The sequence below is a fragment of the Chelonia mydas genome, chromosome 9, assembly GCF_015237465.2.
Source record: "Chelonia mydas isolate rCheMyd1 chromosome 9, rCheMyd1.pri.v2, whole genome shotgun sequence".
NCBI classification, from domain to species: domain Eukaryota; kingdom Metazoa; phylum Chordata; order Testudines; family Cheloniidae; genus Chelonia; species Chelonia mydas.
In genome coordinates, this window is record NC_057855.1 from 99,519,452 (window position 1) to 99,538,835 (window position 19,384).

At 45.0% G+C, this 19,384-nt stretch overlaps 1 protein-coding gene across 2 annotated transcripts in view; it reads left to right on the forward strand.

The window, feature by feature from the left end:
• Positions 1-746: 746 nt before the first annotated feature.
• Positions 747-19,384, forward strand: part of IL13RA2 (interleukin 13 receptor subunit alpha 2) — a 46,660-nt gene continuing 28,022 nt past the window's right edge. Inside the window, exons 1-2 of one of the 2 annotated variants that reach the window (XM_043522876.1) lie at positions 747-1,072; positions 16,643-16,766. The gene's annotated coding sequence lies outside the window, so the exon portion shown is untranslated. Of the gene's footprint in view, positions 1,073-14,970; positions 15,560-16,642; positions 16,767-19,384 lie in introns of those variants that run through there. The other variant, XM_037909249.2, reaches the window with a different exon arrangement.

Here is a 19,384-nt window from a genome sequence, read left to right on the forward strand (position 1 = left end):
GCCCCAGCTATGTCACTCGGGCGTGAAAAATCCACACCCCTGAGCAGGGTAGCTAAGCTGACCGATGTCCCCGTGTAGACAGCACTAAGGTGATGGAGGAATGCTTCCTTTGACCGAGCTACTGCCGCGGGCAGAGGGGGGTTACCTGTGCCCGCGGCATGGATGGTGTCGATGCTGAAGCAGTGCGGCTGTGCCACTGCGGCCTTTCAAGTGTAGACAAGTCCCGTGTCTCTCTGGATGGACAAAACGTTTCCCAGAACTCAAGTCGCCGTACCGACAAAGAACATCTCCATAAGTCAGGGAGCCAGAGATCCTGCGATATATTTTGGCCAGAAGGGATCGTTGTGATCATCTAGTCTGACCACCTGGGTAACACAGGCCAGAGAATTCCACCAGCAATTTCTGCATCAAGCCCAACACGTTCTGGGATAGAGCAGGTCATCAGGAAAGGTATTCAGTCCTGACTTGCAGGCTGCATGGGATGAAAAATACATGGTTTCCAATCAGCATCACTTGTGGGTAGCAGGCCTACTTCAATTAACTGCACTTGGCCAGTTATAACGATCAGCTGAGTTTCTCTACAGCGGGAGGGAAGTGTATGGTGTTGAGGCTGTTTTTTTAGTGTGTACTCCTTAAATAACTAGGAGAGACTTCAAGCCAGCTGTGGCTTCTTAGACAATGAGTACTTGTTTGCTTTCTCCTTTGTTTCTTGAAGGTATAAATGTGGTTTCAGAACACTTTCCAGTACATTCAGGCTGTTGAAATGCAGCTTCCTCCTTGTGCTCTAGAACGGGAGTACGTGTGTGATTTGTTTCTTTTACCATCTGATTTTTCTTTTAAAAATCCATTATTATTTTCATTCTGCACAGTTCTTGGCACATGAGTTGGTGGTGAGCCATGACTATATTGTCAGTGCCAAAGTTCATAGAATCTCAGGGCTGGAAGGGACCTCAGGAGGTCATCTAGTCCAACCCCCTGCTTGAAGCAGGACCAATCCCCAACTAAATCAAGTTCAGCTATTCCATCTCTGTTGCAGGCATGTGATGTTATATCAAACTGGGATGAGGTTAAGGTAAGTTGTCTCTTATTTCACAATTTATTTTGCTTGGTATTCTTAATACTGAGATTAATTGTTCAGGTAACTATACAGGTGTATCTGGTGCCAGTATTTCAATACTCATTTGAAAGCTTTTTTCTTTTTAATGGTAGCAGTGTTCACATGACTAAAAACAACCCCTCCTCACTCAGCGTGTGACGGTGTTTGAAGTTTAGGAAAGAATGAGTATTATTATTTATCTTTCCTCTAAAATCTTTTACACACTCTTGTCTCTTATCCATTGAAAGACAAGTTCTGACTACTCTGAAATGCCTTTGTGGACATTCATAATGTACCATAGGAAGTTGCTTTTTCAGTGCATAGGGAGACCTAAATAATTGCTTGAATACAATTAGTAGAGCCTAGCTAGATTTGTTTAAATCCAGCTTTGGTTTGCCAGTCGTAAATACAGACTTGTGTGTGTCACTGTTAGTCTCATTAAAAGGACGCTGTCAAATTAATTAGGTCTGAGAATTTCCAAAGGGAATTACTATTCACCAACCCCAAAGGAGGTTTTCTTTGAAACACCTTCATAGGTTTTGTTCAAATCTTTCAATCCTGTGACTTCTGTTGAGGTCAATAGGATTTTGCCTGATTAAGGGTGGCAGGATTTGTCCCATAGTTTGTGCCTCCGAGAGCCAAGCACAGTATTGGGAACATGGCCATGGTGAATTTGCCCATGTCTGGAAATGCTGTTCTTTTTGACCTTATACCTGAGCCCCAAGAAAGAGCACATGGGGTCAGATGAGGGGCTGGCTTTGATCTCGGATGGCTGTAGCTCAGGCGATGAGGCGGTTTGTGCAATATGGAACTGGATTTGCCATTTTCCCTGTGGTAGCTGTTAATAAAAGGGAACTGCTGGGTCAGCATGGCAGACAGAAGAGACAGAGATCTCCTGCTAATCCCACTCCTGTGAAATCAATGGCAAGACCCCCATGAACACAGTGGGAGCAGGAGCAGGTTTGAATGGCTGGAACTGCACAGCATTGATTATGTACATTGCAATAGCAGCTATGCAGTAAGCTTGGCAACGCTTTTCAGAAAAAAATGCATGTTTTGGGAAGTCACGCCAGTTTGCCAAACTGTTTTTGTTAGAGAAAAAATCAAAATGTTTGGTCACATTTTTTTCTAAAAAGTTTTGATTTTGTTTCAAAATTATTTTAAAAAATCAAATTTAAAATTTGTCAAAATAGAAATGAAACATTTCATTTTGGGGGAAAGAACTGTTTTGTTTGATCCAAAATGAATTTTTCAACTTTTTGATTTGCTGAGAATTTAAAAAAAAACTTTGTTTTTGTTACAGCCTGGAATGATTTGTTTCCCTTCTGAATTGCTAGCAGACCTGAAATTCATTCTTCACCCAGTTCTATCGGCTCCAGCCACGATCAGGGCCCAGTTGTGGAGGTTATGCAAACACGTGCTAAGAGACAGTCCCTACCCCAAACAGCTTATGTTCCAAATCAACAAAGGGTGGTGGTAAGGCAGAACCATTATCTCCATTTTATAGATGGAGAACTGAGTCCCAGAGGGATTCAGAGAGAGCCAGGATAATACAGGGAACTTGTGACAGAGCAGGGAACTGGACCCAGATCTCCTGAGTCCCAGCCCAGTGCATTAATCAGAGACCATCCTGCCGCTGTAGACCATCCTTGTCTAGTACTTCATTACTTATACTAATCAAGACTGATAACAGTATCTTCTCAGCAAGGTGAATAAATCAGTCGGTGCAGGAGGGTGTCATCTTTAAGCTCGGTGGCAATGAAATCAGGGAGTGTGCGAAGATTGCTTAGCCTGCACTTGTTACGCAAGTGGAGATTGTGAATCTCACCCTGCAGTACAGTCAGGAATTTTAAGTATTAAATATCCCTTCCTTTGTTTGACTTTGTGGGCTGAAGAGATGAGCCTTTAAGTTTAGACAGACGAAAGAAAATTACAGGAAGATTGAGGTAAACCCAGAGCAGAATGAAGAGTCGTTCTGTTTTGTGTCCAAATCTGGGCGAGCAGAGCTCACAGGAAGAGGGACTTGCATTCAAGTCGGCGTCAGTGGCTCTGAGGGCTTGCAATGGCTTTCCTACAGCGGTACTGGACTTAGAGGGGAGTTCTGTGATGTCAAACTTCCAGAGCCAGAGGGCCCGATTGCCTTTCTCTCCCATGCTCGCTCACGGAAGCTGGTTGATTTTAAAGTGAGAGCTGCTCACATCCAACTCTCTCCTCCAAGGAAATGTCTGTGCCTTTCTGACTCTTTGTAGGGTTTAATGGAATGAGTCTTTCTATTAAATTTTTAAACCAGCCTCTAATTCTGCAGGGCAATGCTGTTCTCTGTTCAGTTCTATGGGTTCATTTAAACATTCTGTAGAAAGGAGAGAATTCTCTAGGTGCTTGGAATAGCTTCTGTAGCATCCTACTTAATTTCTTTGCAATCTTATTGGTGTCCTGTCCATTAAATTCCATGGGCCTTTCAGGGTAAGCTTGCTGCAGTCTCCCTGAGACAATATCTGTACACCTGAGCATGGGACTGTCTCTGACTGCACACACAAATGTACTTGCCTGCCTGCAGTCTGGTAAGCGCATGTGCCTTCTGCGTATAGCACTGCCCTCTCCCTGTTCTGAAATGGAAGCGTGTCTGGGGCTTAGGGTCTGTCATTTACTTCATCCTTCAACTGGCAATTGAAAGACACATCCCAGGGGGGAAAATCCCCAAGGTTCCCAGCTGCCTTGTCAGTTCTGAAACAACGGGCGTGTCCACTGCACCACTATGCCTGCTTAAATGGCAGCCAAATCAGCACAATGTGTCTAAGTGCTTTGGGTGAGGAGCGCAGAGGGTTAAATAAAAAGAAAAGGAGGACTTGTGGCACCTTAGAGACTAATCAGTTTATTTGAGCATGAGCTTTCGTGAGCTACAGCTCACTTCATCGGATGCATAGCATATCGTGGAAACTGCAGAAGACATTATATACACACAGAGACCATGAAACAAAACTTCCTCCCACCTCACTCCCCCGCTGGCAACAGCTTATCTAAAGTGATCCTCAAGTAGAGCCATTTCCAGCACAAATCCAGGTTTTCTCACCCTTCCCCCCCCCCCCCCATACATACAAATTCACTCTCCTGCTGGCAACAGCCCATCCCCCTTTGAAACCCCTCTTTATAATGCGCATGATAATCAAGGTGGGTCACCTCCAAAGAGAGGTTTCAAAGGGGGATGGGCTGTTGCCAGCAGGAGAGTGAGTTTGTATGTGTGTGTGGGGGGGGGGGGAAGGGTGAGAAAACCTGGATTTGTGCTGGAAATGGCTCTACTTGAGGATCACTTTAGATAAGCTGTTGCCAGCGGGGGAGTGGGGTGGGAGGAGGTATTGTTTCATGGTCTCTGTGTGTATATAATGTCTTCTGCAGTTTCCACGATATGCTATGCATCCGATGAAGTGAGCTGTAGCTCACGAAAGCTTATGCTCAAATAAACTGCTTAGTCTCTAAGGTGCCACAAGTCCTCCTTTTCTTTTGACGAATACAGACTAACACGGCTGTTACTCTGAAACCTGTCATTATGCAGAGCGTTAAATGAAAGTTTAGCTTCTGTAGCAAAGGAGGATGCAAGAAGCCTCTGATAAATTACACATTTTCACATCAACAGCCCTGGATCACTTACACCCAAGAGCACTGAGAGGACTAGCTAAGCAGCTCTTTGAACCACTGTTTAATATTGAATAAATCTTGAAAAACTAGGGAAACTCCAAAGGCTTGGAAGGAGTGCCAGTGCGGTTCCAGTGTTTAGCAAAGATAAAAGGGATGACTCATGGAACTATAGATCACTCAGCCTGAGGCTGCTCTTAGGGAAAATAATGGAACGGTCAATTTGAGAGACTGTCAACAAAGAATTAGAGGCTACAAGTCTGACTAAGGTGAGATAGCACAATTACATGGAAAATAGGCCTTGTCAGACCTGTCTTTTGATAAGATGACAAATCAGGTTGATAGTGGCAACTGTGTTGATATAATATACTTAAATTTCTCCAAGGTATTTGTCTTAGTACTAAGGGACATAAATAAACCCTGCATTAATTGGAACTAACAGGTCACACGTTAGATGGATTAACAAATGGCTTAGTGGCAGATCTCAAACTGTATTTATTAATGAGGAAATATTAAAGACCAGGGGTGTGTTGAGTCGGGTCCCCCAAGAATTAGTATTCTTGGTTCAATGCAATTAAATATTTTTACCAACGATTTAGATGATATAAAATCTTGTGGGTAATGTTTGCAGATGGCACAAAGATTGATGAAGTAATAGATGAGCTGGACAGATAACTGTTGAGTGATCTAAATCACCTGGTTAAATAGTCACAATCCACCAAACCAAACACAAAAAAGAAGCTTACAAGAAGTGGAAGATTGGACAAATGACCAGGGAGGAGTATAAAAATATTGCTCGGGGATGCAGGAGTGAAATCAGGAAGGCCAAATCACACCTGGAGTTGCAGCTAGCAAGAAATGTTAAGAGTAACAAGAAGGGTTTCTACAGGTATGTTAGCAACAAGAAGAAAGTCAAGGAAAGCGTGGGCCCCTTACTGAATGAGGGAGGCAACCTAGTGACAAGAGGATGTGGAAAAAGCTAATGTACTCAATGCTTTTTTTGCCTCTGTCTTCACGAACAAGGTCAGCTCCCAGACTGCTGCACTGGGCAGCACAGCACGGGGAGTAGGTGGCCAGCCCTCTGTGGAGAAAGAAGTGGTTCAGAGCAATTTAGAAAAGCTGGACGAGCACATGTCCCTGGGGCCGGATGCATCCGAGAGTGCTAAAGGAGTTGGCGGCTGTGATTGCAGAGCCATTGGCCATTATGTTTGAAAACTCATGGCGATCGGGGAAAGTCCCGGACGACTGGGAAAAGGCTAATGTAGTGCCAATCTTTAAAAAAGGGAAGAAGGAGGATCCTGGGAACTACAGGCCAGTCAGCCTCACCTCAGTCCCTGGAAAAATCATGGAGCAGGTCCTCAGGGAATCAATTCTGAAGCACTTAGAGGAGAGGAAAGTGATCAGGAGCAGTCAGCATGGATTCACCAAGGGCAAGTCATGCCTGACCAATCTAATTGCCTTCTATGACGAGATAACTGGCTCTGTGGATGAGAGGAAAGCAGTGGACGTGTTGTTCCTTGACTTTAGAAAAGCTTTTGACACGGTCTCCCACAGTATTCTTGCCAGTAAGTTAAAGTAGTATGGGCTGGATGAATGGACTATAAGGTGGAGAGAAAGTTGTCTAGATCGTCAGGCTCAACGGGTAGTGATCAATGGCTCCATGTCTAGTTGGCAGCTGGTTTTAAGTGGAGTGCCCCAAGGGTCGGTCCTGGGGCCGGTTTTGTTCAATATCTTCATAAATGATCTGGAGCATGGTGTGGATTGCACCCTCAGCAAATTTGCAGATGACACTAAGCTGGGGGGAGAGGTAGATACACTGGAGGGTAGGGATAGGATACAGAGGGCCCTAGACAAATTAGAGGTTTGGGCCAAAAGAAATCTGATGAGGTTCAACAAGGACAAGTGCAGAGTCCTGCACTTAAGACAGAAGAATCCCTTGTACCGCTACAGACTAGGGACCGAATGGCTTGGCAGCAGTTCTGCAGAAAAGGACCTAGGGGTTACAGTGGACGAGAAACTGGATATGAGTCAACAGTGTGCCCTTGTTGCCAAGAAGGCCAATGGCATTTTGGGATGTATACATAGGGGCATTGCCAGGAGATCGAGGGATGTGATCGTTCCCCTCTACTAGACATTGGTGAGGCCTCATCTGGAGTACTGTGTCCAGTTTTGGGCCCCACACTACAAGAAGGATGTGAAAAAATTGGAAAGCGTCCAGCGGAGGGCAACAAAAATGATTAGGAGGCTGGAACACATGAGTTATGAGGAGAGGCTGAGGGAACTGGGATTGTTTAGTCTGTGGAAGAGAAGAATGAGGGGGGATTTGATAGCTGCTTTCAACTACCTGAAAGGGGGTTCCAAAGAGGATGGATCTAGACGGTTCTCAGTGGTAGCAGATGACAGAACAAGGAATAATGGTCTCAAGTTGCAGTGGGGGAGATTTAGGTTGGATATTAGGAAAAACTTTTTCACGAGGAGGGTGGTGAAACACTGGAATGCGTTACCTAGGGAGGTGGTGGAATCTCCTTCCTTAGAAGTTTTTAAGGTGAGGCTTGACAGAGCCCTGGCTGGGATGATTTAGTTGGGGATTGGTCCTGCTTTGAGCAGGGGGTTGGACTAGATGACCTCCTGAGGTCCCTTCCAACCCTGATATTCTATGATTCTATAAATGTATTTTAATATAGCTAAGTGCAAGGTAATACACCTGGGAACCAGGAATGCGGGCTATATCTACAGGATGGGAGACTGTCTCTTAGCAAGCAGTGACTCACAGAAGGACTTAAGGGTCATCCTGGATAACCACTGCAACATGAGGCCTCCGTGCAATGCTCTGTCAAAAAGGGCTGCTGCCATTCTTGGATGTCTCAAAAGGGGAACATCAAGCAGAATCAGGGAAGGGATCCTGTCTCTGTGCTCAGCACTGTAAAACCCCACTTCTAAAACACGGTGTCCAAGTCTGGTGTCCTTGCTTCACACAGGATGTGGAAATAATGGAGAGAGTTCAGGAGGGCGGGGGGGGGGGGGGGTCACAAAATGATCCAGGGGCTGGAAAATAAGCTATATGATCATAGACTCATAGGACTGGAAAGGACTTTGAGAGGTCATATAGTTCAGTCCCCTGCACTCGTGGCAGGACTAAGGATTATCTAGACCATCCCTGGCAGGTGTTTGTCCAACCTGCTCTTAAAAATTCCCAATGATGGAGATTCCTCAACCTCCCTAGGCAATTTATTCCAGGGCTTAACCACCCTGACAGTTAGGAAGTTTTTCCTAATGTTCAACCTAAACCGCCCTGGCTGCAATTTAAGCCCATTGCTTCTTGTCCTATCGTCAGAGGTTAAGGAGAACAATTTTTCTCCCTCCTCCTTATAACAACATTTTATGTACTTGAAAACTGCTGTCATGTCTCCTCTGTCTTCTCTTCTGCAGACTAAACAAACCCAATTTTTTCAATCTTCCCTCATAGGTCATGTTTTCTGGACCTTTAATCATTTTTGTTGCTTTTCTCTGGACTTTCTCCAATTTGTCCTCATCTTTCCTGAAATGTGGCGCCCAGAACTGGACACCATACTCCAGTCGAGGCCTAATCAGCATGGAGTAGAGCAGAAGAATTACTGCTCGCGTCTTGGGCCTTGGCTACACTTACAGATGTACAGCGCTGTGAGTTAAACCCACCTTCGTACAGCTGAGTAGGGAAAGCGCTGCAGTCTGTCCGCACTGCCAGCTGCCAGCGCACTGTCGTGGCCACATTCGCAGCATTTGCAGCTGCGCTGGGAGCTGCCCATTACGGGCAGCTATCCCAGCATTCAAGTGGATGCAACCCGCTTTTTGAGTGAGGGGTGAGGTGGGGTGGAGCGTGACAGGGAGCTTGAGGGGGGAGAGAGCGGGTTTTTGGGGTGCTGAGTGTGTCAGCGAGCTGTCTTGTAAGTACAGGACCCCTTCTCTCCCCCGCCCCCTCTCACTCATTGAAAGCAAATGGCAGCTCACTCTTCTTTTCTCATAGACCAGATAAGCAGCCCCCAAAACGGAGCTTTGACACGGCACTGCCCTGTCCGGAGTACACAACCAAACAAGAGAGGACGCTTCGGGTAAAAGGGTTATGGGGAGTTTCCGGAGGTCAATCCGTGCGTAATAACATTACTCCCCGTTTACGCTGGAGCGTCTCCACCAATGCACAACAGCTGTTAATCCTCTCGGGGAGGTGGAGTACCAGGAGAGCTCCAGCCAGGGAGTCAGAGCGCTCTACGTGCCTTGCCAGTGTGGACGGGGAGTAAGGTAGAGCGCTCTGGGGCGCTTTATTGTGGTATAACGTGCAAGTGTAGCCAAAGCCTTGCTTACAACGCTCCTACTAATACAGCCCAGAATGATGTTTGGTTTTTTTGCAGCAGTGTTACACTGTTGACTCATATTTAGTTTGTGGTCCACTATGACCCCAATGTCCCTTTCCACAGCACTCCTTCCTAGGCAGTCATTTCCCATTTTGTATGTGTGCAGCTGATTGTTCCTCCCTAAGTCGAGTACTTTGAATTTGTCCTTATTGAATTTCATCCTATTTACTTCAGACCATTTCTCCAGTTTGTCCAGATCATTTTGAATTTTAATCCTGTCCTTCAAAGCACTCGCAACCCCTCTCATCTTGGTATCATCTGCAAACTTTATAAGTGTACTCTCTGCACCATTATCTAAATCACTGATGAAGATATTGAACAGAACTGGACCCAGAACTGATCCCTGCAGGACCCCACTCGTTATGCCTTTCCATCATGACTGTGAACACTGATAACTACTCTCTGGGGATGATTTTCCAACCAGTTTTGCACCCACCTTATAGTTGCTCCATCTAGGTTGCATTTCCCTAGTTTATTTATGAAAAGGTCATGCAAGACCGTATCAAAAGTCAAAATATACCACATCTACCACTTCCCCCCCCATTTACAAGGCTTTTACCCTGTCAAGGAAAGCTATCAGGTTGGTTTGACATGATTTGTTCTTGACAAACTCATGCTGACTGTTACTTATCACCTTATTATCTTCTAGGTGTTTGCAAATTGATTGCTTAATTATTTGCTCCATTATCTTTCCGGGTACAGAAGTTAAGCTGACTGGTCTGTAATTCCCCAGGTTGTCCTTATTTCCCTTTTTATAGGTGGGCACTATCTTTGCCCTTTTCCAGTCTTCTGGAATCTCTCCCGTCTTCCATGACTTTTCAAAGATAATTGCTACTGGCTCAGATATCTCCTCAGTCAGCTCCTTGAGTATTCTAGGATGCATTTCATCAGGCCCTGGTGACTTGAAGACATCTAACTTGTCCGATGAAGTGAGCTGTAGCTCACGAAAGCTTATGCTCAAATAAATTGGTTAGTCTCTAAGGTGCCACAAGTACTCCTTTTCTTTTTGCGAATACAGACTAACACGGCTGTTACTCTGAAACCTAACTTGTCTAAGTAATTTTTAACTTGTTCTGTCCCTATTTTAGCCTCTGATCCTATTTCATTTTTCACTGGCATTCACTATGTTAGACGTCCAATCACCACCAACCTGCTTGGTGAATACCAAAACAAAAGTAATTAAGCACCTCTGCCACTTCCACATTTTCTATTATTGTTTGCCCCACTCCCCATTGAGTCATGGGCCTGTCCTTAGTCTTCCTCTTGCTTCGAATGTTTTCTTGTTACCCGTTATGTCTCTAGCTAGTTTGTTCTTGTTTTGTGCCTTGGCCTTTCTAATTTTCTCCCTACGTACTTGTGTTGTTTCTTTATATTCATCCTTTGTAATTTGACCCAGTCTCCACTTTTTGTAGGACTCTTTTTTGAACATAAGAACCGCCAGACTGGGTCAAACCAAAGGTCCATCCAGCCCAGTATCCTGTTTACCGACAGTGGCCAACGCCAGGTGCCCCAGAGGGAGTGAACCTAACAGGTGGTAATCAAGTGATCTCTCTCCTGCCATCCATCTCCACCCTCCTGACAAACAGAGGCTAGGGACACCATTCCTTACCCGTCCTGGCTAATAGCCAGTAATGGACTCCACGAACTTATCCAGTTCTCTTTTAAACCCTGTTGTAGTCCTAGCCTTCACAACCTCCTCAGGCAAGGAGTTCCACAGGCTGACTGTGCGCTGAGTGAAGAACTTCCTTTTATTTGTTTTAAACCTGCTGCCCATTAATTTCATTTGGTGGCCCCTACTTCTTATATTATGGGAACAAGTAAATAACTTTTCCTTATTCACTTTCTCCACACCACTCATGATTTTATAGACCTCGATCATGTACCCCCTTAGTCGCCTCTTTTCCAAGCTGAAAAGTCCTAGCTTCTTTAATCTCTCCTCATACGGGACCCATTCCAAACCCCTAATCATTTTAGTTGCCCTTTTCTGAACCTTTTCTAATGCCGGTATATCTTTTTTGAGATGAGGAGACCACATCTGTATGCAGTATTCAAGATGTGGGCGTACCATGGGTTTATATAAGGGCAATAAGTTATTCTCCATCTTATTCTCTATCCCTTTTTTAATGATTCCTAACATCCCATTTGCTTTTTTGACTACTGCTGCACACTGCATGGACGTCTTCAGAGAACTATCCATGATGACTCCAAGATCTTTCTCCTGATTAGTTGTAGCTAAATTAGCCCCCGTCATAGTGTATGTATATTTGGGGTTATTTTTCCCAATATGCATTATTTTACCTTTATCCACATAATATTTCATTTGCCATTTTGTTGCCCAATCACTTAGTTTTGTGAGGTCTTTTTGAAGTTCTTCACAGTCTGCTTTGGTCTTAACTATCTTGAGCAGTTTAGTATCATCTGCAAACTTTGCCACCTCACTGTTTATTCCTTTCTCCAGATCATTTAGGAATAAGTTGAATAGGATTGGTCTAGGACTGACCCTTGGGGAACACCACTAGTTACCCCTCTCCATTCTGAAAATTTACTATTTATTCCTACCCTTTGTTCCCTGTCTTTTAATCAGTTCTCAATCCATGAAAGGATCTTCCCTCTTATCCCATGACAACTTAATTTACATAAGAGCCTTTGGTGAGGGATCTTGTCAAAGGCTTTCTGGAAATCTAAGTACACTATGTTCACTGGATCCCCCTTGTCCACATGTTTGTTGACCCCCTCAAAGAACTCTAATTGATTAGTAAGACCTGATCTCCCTTTATAGAAACCATGTTGACTTTTGCGCAACAATTTATGTTCTTCTATGTGTCTGACACTTTTATTCTTTACTATTGTTTCAACTCATTTGCCCGGTACTGATGTTAGACTTGCCGGTCTGTAATTGCCAGGTCACCTCTAGAGCCCTTCTTAAATATTGGCATTACATTAGCTGTCTTCCAGTCACTGGGTACAGAAGCTGATTTAAAGGACAGGTTACAAACCATAATTAATAGTTCCGCACTTTCACATTTGAGATCTTTCAGAACTCTTGGGTGAATGCCATCTGGTCCCGGTGACTTGTTACTGTTAAGTTTCTCAATTAACTAGGCCAATGTACAGTATCAAATGGGCAGCTCCGTGTTCTTCTCACATACCAGTGAAAACCAATTGTCCTCTGTGTGGGGAGCTTTCCCCCGCTTTGGCAGGTTGCCATGTCACTTAATCCTCTGTCCTGGATTTCTACTCTGCGCGGTGCTGATGAGATGATAGCCAGTGTTGTAGGATCAGATGTTTTGCTTGCACTGAGGAAACCCTGCTTGCAAATTTCTTAAGGTTTCTTGGATTGTGGAAAAGCTGATGTTTCTGTCAGCACCGGCCTTTCACAGCGCTCCTGAAGGGACACCAGGACCAAGCAAGTGTCATGTGATTTGGGATGTCTTCATAAATTAAAAATTAATTTTGGATGTAAACTTTCTGCAGCCCACAGAGTTTTCACCCCAAACACAGCAGCCTGGCAACAGCACCTGTGAAGCAGTGGTTGCAGGTGTTTTGTATCTATATTTCAGTATTCAAGCAGAGGGAAATGCAAAAGCTAAACAACATAAGTGGTGAAAGGTCAGGTCTGTGCTCCTCACTTAGGCAAAACTTCCACTGACTCCAGAATAATGGTATAGCTATTTGGACTGGGTTCCATTTGAAACAGAAATATGGTAAGCATTGGGTGGAGATTTGAGGTCATTTCTCCTTTATGATTCCAGTAAAGAAGTGTTTTTTTGAAATCTTTTCTTACTGGCTCTCTGAGTAGCTGACAATAACCTACCCCTTGCAAAATACATGCAGTCCCTATTAAAGCGGTCAGTTTGGCAGATTGGGGAACACCAGCTGCTCTTCTGGCCTTAGAACATCCTCTATTGTTCCTAAAGTGAGAGAATCTGGAAACACGCAGATGTAACTATAGCAAAAAAAAATACCATGAATTTGTTTTGATTCATTGCTTCCAGGACACTCCAGGTCACACAGATGGAAATGGATCGTTTATAGGGCAGCATCTTTGGACAGGTCTTCTGCTGCCTCTAGAGACGCAAGAAGCTCTAGAATTTTTGATTCCAGGGGATGATTATTACTGGTACCCAGGACCCCCAGGCCAGGGTCAGGGCTACATGCCGGACAAATGAGTAATAAAAAGACTGTCCCTGCCTCAGAAGTACCAGAGCAGATTTATGACAGAATGCACCAGGTAGATGAAATGGGTGAATGGAAGAGAGGGAGGGAGCAGGGTCTGTGTGTGGGGGGGGGAGAGGTCAGGAGATGAAGTAACAGTAAAATGAGTGCAATTAACAGCTACTCCACCTTGCTAGCTGCCCAAACATGCCCCAGAGGGGGCAGGTTTTTAGGGGAACAGGGATTTAAAGGGGGTGGGGCAGTGGCTTTATGGATCTTTTGTGAGGAATTTCCTGTGATGGTTTGGGTCACAGAGACCCCCTTGGGACTGCCACCTGATGTGCCGAGACTGCCTCTGAGCCCGTTCTCCCTGGCAGCTTGGGACTTCAGTGCCCTGCCTTGTTGAGCCAGATGCTCATGCCTGCTGCAAACCCAGACCCAGGTCTGAACCAGGTCCCCCAGAAGCTGCAGGCTTAACTGAAAACAGCTTAAGAAGTGCTCCTATCTCTAGCACCCAGACACCCAGTTCCCAATGGGGTCCAAACCCCAAATAAATCCATTTTACTCTGTATAAAGCTTATACAGTGTAAACTCATAAATTGTTCACCCTCTATAAAACTGATAGAGAGATCTGCACAGCCATTTGCTCCTCCAGGAATTAATTACTTGCTCTAGGTCAATTAATAAGCAAAAAGTGATTTTATTAAGTATAAAAAGTAGGATTTAAGTGGTTCCAAGTAATAACAGACAGAACAACGTAAGTTACCAAGCAAAATAAAACAAAAACACGCAAGTGTAAGCCTAATATAGTAAGAAACTGATTACAGATAAAATGTCACCCTCAGAGATGTTCCAATAGTCTCCTTTCACAGATTAGAAAAGGAGCACTTGTGGCACCTTAGAGACTAACCAATTTATTTAGTCTCTAAGGTGCCACAAGTCCTCCTTTTCTTTTTGCGAATACAGACTAACACAGCTGCTACTCTGAAACCTTTCACAGACTAGACTCCTTTCTGGTCTGGGCCCAATCCTTTCCCCTGGTACAGCCCTTGTTCCAGCTCAGCTGGTAGACAGGGGATTTCTCATGACTGCAGCCTCCTTTGTTCTGTTCCACCCCCTTATATATCTTTTGCACAAGGCGGGAATCCTTTGTCCCTCTCTGGGTTCCCACCCCTCCTTCTCAATGGAAAAGCACCAGGTTAAAGATGGATTCCAGTTCAGGTGACATGATCACATGTCACTGTAAGACTTCATTACCCACTTGCCAGCACACAAGTATACAGGAAGACTTACAAGTAAACAGAGCCATCTACAGTCAATTGTCCTGGTTAATGGGAGCCATCAAGATTCCAAGCCACTATTAATGGCCCACACTTTGCATAATTACAATAGGACCTCAGAGTTGTGTTTCATATTTCTAGTTTCAGATACAAGAACGATACATTCATACAAATTGGATGACCGCACTCAGTAGATTATAAGCTTTGTAATGATACCGTACAAGAGAACTTTTGCATGAAGCATATTCCAATTACATCACATTCACACTCATCAGCATATTTTCATAAAATCATATAGAGTGCAATAAAAAGAAAAGGAGTACTTGTGGCACCTGTGCAATGTTACATCTCCCCCCCCTCCCCCGAATGAATAGTGGAAGGAAGCCAGGAGGTGTTGGAAGGAGAGATGGGTGATCACAGAGTGAATGCAGGGCTCAAGTGCAGGTTGAGATCCTACAGCTGATAGGAAGGACTGAATCCTGAGGGCCCTCAGACTAGATCACCTGAAGGGGGAGAGAAGCAAATGACAAACCAAACAGGGGGTGAAGGGCAGCCAGGGTGGTGGCAAGATGCGTGTTACTTGGCAGCATGGTGGGTGGGGAGGTGTGTCAGTGCCTGGAGCAGGGGGAATCTGAGATGAGAAATTATAAACGTGCCATTTGTTTCCCATCACAATGAATCATCAGAGCACTCAAAACATCTCTGTGCGTTTACCAGGATATTTATAGCAGTGCTTAACACCAAGGCTTAACAAAAGCAGGAGTTTCTGGATTTCCTGTCCCAATGGTTAGCCTGGTCAAGGCTATGATCTTTTGAGTATTTCAACATGATTAAAATGGGTCACTCAATTTTGTGGAGGGGAACAGACTAAAGCCCTCTGACTCTTTGTGGAAAACTCCTAGTTCTTCAAACAACATACTTATTAACCAAGGCAGTTAAGGAGCTGCCTGCTGAAAAGAACACTCACTCCTGCTTTAGTCTCTGCTGTAAAACACATCACAGGACTCCAGGTAAGAATTTTTGCAGTTTTAAAATGTTCTTGAGTTGCATTGTGTGTCTTGGTTTAGCTGTAGCTCATCTTACAAATCTGTATTTGTTACACACTAACTGCAATTATTTTTATTAAATCTGTCTCATGGACTAAATGTTTTCGGTTGGCCATTTGTGCTTAATTCTTTAGATGGGAAATGGAAATCACCGATATAATTATTTCTGGTATCTTTCTCAATTCTGCAAATCAGTGCTGCTCACAGGGAAGGTTGTACCAGTCTCTCACCTGGCTCCTAATTGTAAGGGTCTTTCTGGTACTGGAGCATGTGCACATACCAAGTCTGATGGTTTTTCAACAGGACACATTTTATGTTGTGATCACATATATTGTATTTGACTTTCTACAAACTAACTTCTCTCGTTTAATGTGTGTAAATATCCTCCTGGTATTTCTTGATATCACAATAAAAATTGAACATTTCACTGTCATCTTCATTATATCCATAAACTAGAGCCACTCTCATGGTTGTTGGCTTATGCTGGTCACTGACATTTATGTGCATGTCTTTGGTTTCAGAATGTATGTGCTTCCTGGCTCTGCCATTGCATTCTCTGGCACCATTCTGGTCTCTTTTATTGTAGCAGAAACCACAAGTTGCAATTATATAAGGCTTTTAATCCAAGCATGTCAAAGCACTTTACCAGTATAAACTATCTGAGCCAAAAAACGTCCCTAGGAGGCAGAGAGGGAATATAGGGGATAATTTCACCCACCACTGGAATATAGAATTTAATACTTTTGAAACCAGTAAAATTACCTTTATAACTGATCTTGTTAAAAGCAACTGATGTGTATTTTATGGACTCTTTCCGCTCCATCCTGTGTTTTTAACAGTAGGAATTCTTTACTGTTAGGATATTTTCTAACACCTGTCTTCAGTATCCCTTAATCTAGCATCAGGCTTTTACTTCTCATCCTACCCGCTAGTACTCTAGTGTATAATCTTTCTGGCGCTCTGGGCTGTAAATAAACTGAGCAGTGTGTGAACTGCAGCTGCCCAGGCTCTGCTTTATATTTACATGCCGGCTTTCTGTGTTTGCAGCCCGTCAGTCAGAGGAGCCCGAGGCAAAGCAGCTCCAGGACAAATCCCAGGTTCTGGTTTGAAGGACAACATTTGTTCAGTGGGTGAAGCAGTCTGTTGCCAGCTCCAGGGGAGGTCGGCCGTGGTATGTGAGGGTTCTGGCTGCAATAAAGTGTGGTGGTGGTGGTTTGGTTTTTTTGTTTGTGTTTTTTTAAGACAATGAGGTTTCTCCTCACTCCAACAGATACCCTGGTACTGCAATATTATTGAGGGTGGTAGCAGACCCAACCCTTCCAGGCTCTATGGCGTTGCCAGCTCCTGTTAGAGGCCCACCAAGTATGCAGTCTCTGTATTTTTTCTCCTTAGTTTGCTAGACTTGGATTCACACAAATTTTGTTTACTCATCTACCATATCCTATCATAATGTCAAACAGTTCTGCTGTCTTGTGTGATTAGTTCATAGTCTGTAAACAAGGATAACCTAAACCTAATTTCCCCCATACCAATTTCCCCCTACTGTTACTCACGCCTTCTTGTCAATGGGCCACTCTCATTACCACTACAAGTGTTATTTTTTCTCCCTTGGTGTCCTACTGTTAATTGAATTGTCTCGTTAGACTGACCTCACGCTTGGTAAGGCAACTCCCATCTTTTCATGTATTTATGGCTGCTCCTGTATTTTCCACTCCATGCATCTGATGAAGTGGGTTTTAGCCCATGAAAGTTTATGCCCAAATAAATTTGTTAATCTCGAAAGTTCCACAAGGACTCCTCATTGGCTTTGTTGATACAAACTAACACGGCTACCACTCTGAAAAATTTCAGAGTAACAGCCGTGTTAGTCTGTATTTGCAAAAAGAAAAGGAGTACTTGTGGCACCTTAGAGACTAACCAATTTATTTGAGCATGAGCTTTCGTGAGCTACAGCTCACTTCATCGGATGCATTCAGTGGAAAATATCTGAAGTGAGCTGTAGCTCACGAAAGCTCATGCTCAAATAAATTGGTTAGTCTCTAAGGTGCCACAAGTACTCCTTTTCTTTTCACTCTGAAAAGGATACCTTAGGAAGGCAAATCCCAAATTGATCTGATGCTGGACTGGCAGCTTTCTAATAACCTGCTCGATGCCTCTGTCCTGTAAATTGCTTGGGGTTGAATACCTTACACGCCTATGGAGAAAACACTCCCCTATTTCACAGGGTTTGTAAGCCTAAATGAATTCCTGTGTAACCTTCTCTCCACCGCTTGGTGGCTCTGAGGGCCCAGACTCAGGAGGTGTGGGGTGTGCTTTACCTCCTGAGGTCCTGGCTCATTCTGCCCATCTGGGTCTCCCTGCTGAAGTCGGGACTCCTCTACTGGTGGGGTCTCCTGGGAAATAATGGGTAATCCCCCGTCACCCTGGGGACCGTACTCACTTCATAAAGGAGCACACAATTCTGAAATTACCAAATACCCAATGAGCTTTATATAAACACTAGACATTATAAACACAAACAATGCAAAGAACAAGTGCTATTATCGATACTACATATGAATCTGGCTAGACTGTTAAAATATAGATACACAGCCACCCATAGAGGATGCCCTAAACCTTTTTTTTTTCTTTCATTTAACCACTCACAAAGTCTCCCTGCCCCTAGTTGCTCTGTCAGCTCTCTAACCTGCCAGCCGCCGGTCCAGGGGCCTGTCCGCAGAGCAGCAGTCGACGTTGCAGGCACCGAGGTCTGGTGTCTGTCTTGTCTGAGGGGCCCGAGGAACCGCAGGGTGGTCTGGGTCTGGTGTCTGTCTTGTCTGAGGGGCCCGAGGAACCGCAGGGTGGTCTGGGTCTGGTGTCTGTCTTGTCTGAGGGGCCCGAGGAACCGCAGGGTGGTCTGGGTCTCGGCAGTCGCTCTCCAGCTCCACGGGATGGGCTAGCGAGCTTGGCGATCAGCTGCCCACTTTCCATCCCGCCTGAAGTAGCGGTCTGTGGCCGGGCTGGCGGCTGTGGCAGCTCAGTGGTGCGCCGGACAGCCACTCCCTGCCCAGTGGGGCGATGGGCTCTGTGGGGGCTGAGCTTGACAGTTCCCCACTTGAGGGTTGGGAAACCTGAAAAAACCGGCAGTTGGTGAGGGGAGCAGGAGGCTCCCTTCCTCTCTGTCTCTCTCAACTGTCCCCCCCAGAACGAGGGGAGGTTTCTGGGGTAAAGAACCAATCCAAGCTCCACTCTGTCAAGACATATGGGGCTGCTCCAGTTTCCTGCCTCCGACCGCCTCTGTGTAGGGGAAGGTCTCCGGACAATGGGGCAGCAACAGTTCTGGGATGCAACCTTCAGCCCTGCCTGGGCCCCGGTCCGTTCTGGTGACGGGGGGCGGGGGGTGTCACACCAGTAGGTCTGAGGAGCTGCCCAAGGGAAAGCGATGTAAGAACAGATGGTTGTTCTTACACTGAATCCAGTCACATTCGTTGGAGCCGAATTTTTCAGACTGCGAGAAAGTCTCAAATTCTGCAAGAAAGTGGAATTGGTGTTTACTGGAGGAACTTGGGTTTCCAGCCTCTGGTGTACTGTTGCCCCTCAGTTGACTTTACGGTGGAACTTGCATCCGCTGACACAGCAGCTGGTTCCTTGACATCAGTCCCGGCACCAGTGTAAGCGATTCCTACTCGCGTTCCTACGCCATCTCGTGCACTGGCATCCCAGTAAACCTGCCGGCTTTCCCCAGCGGTGGTCTGTTTGCACTGCTGCCGTGTGGGATCCAGTTCCCAAGGCGAGTAGCCATTCTGAGAA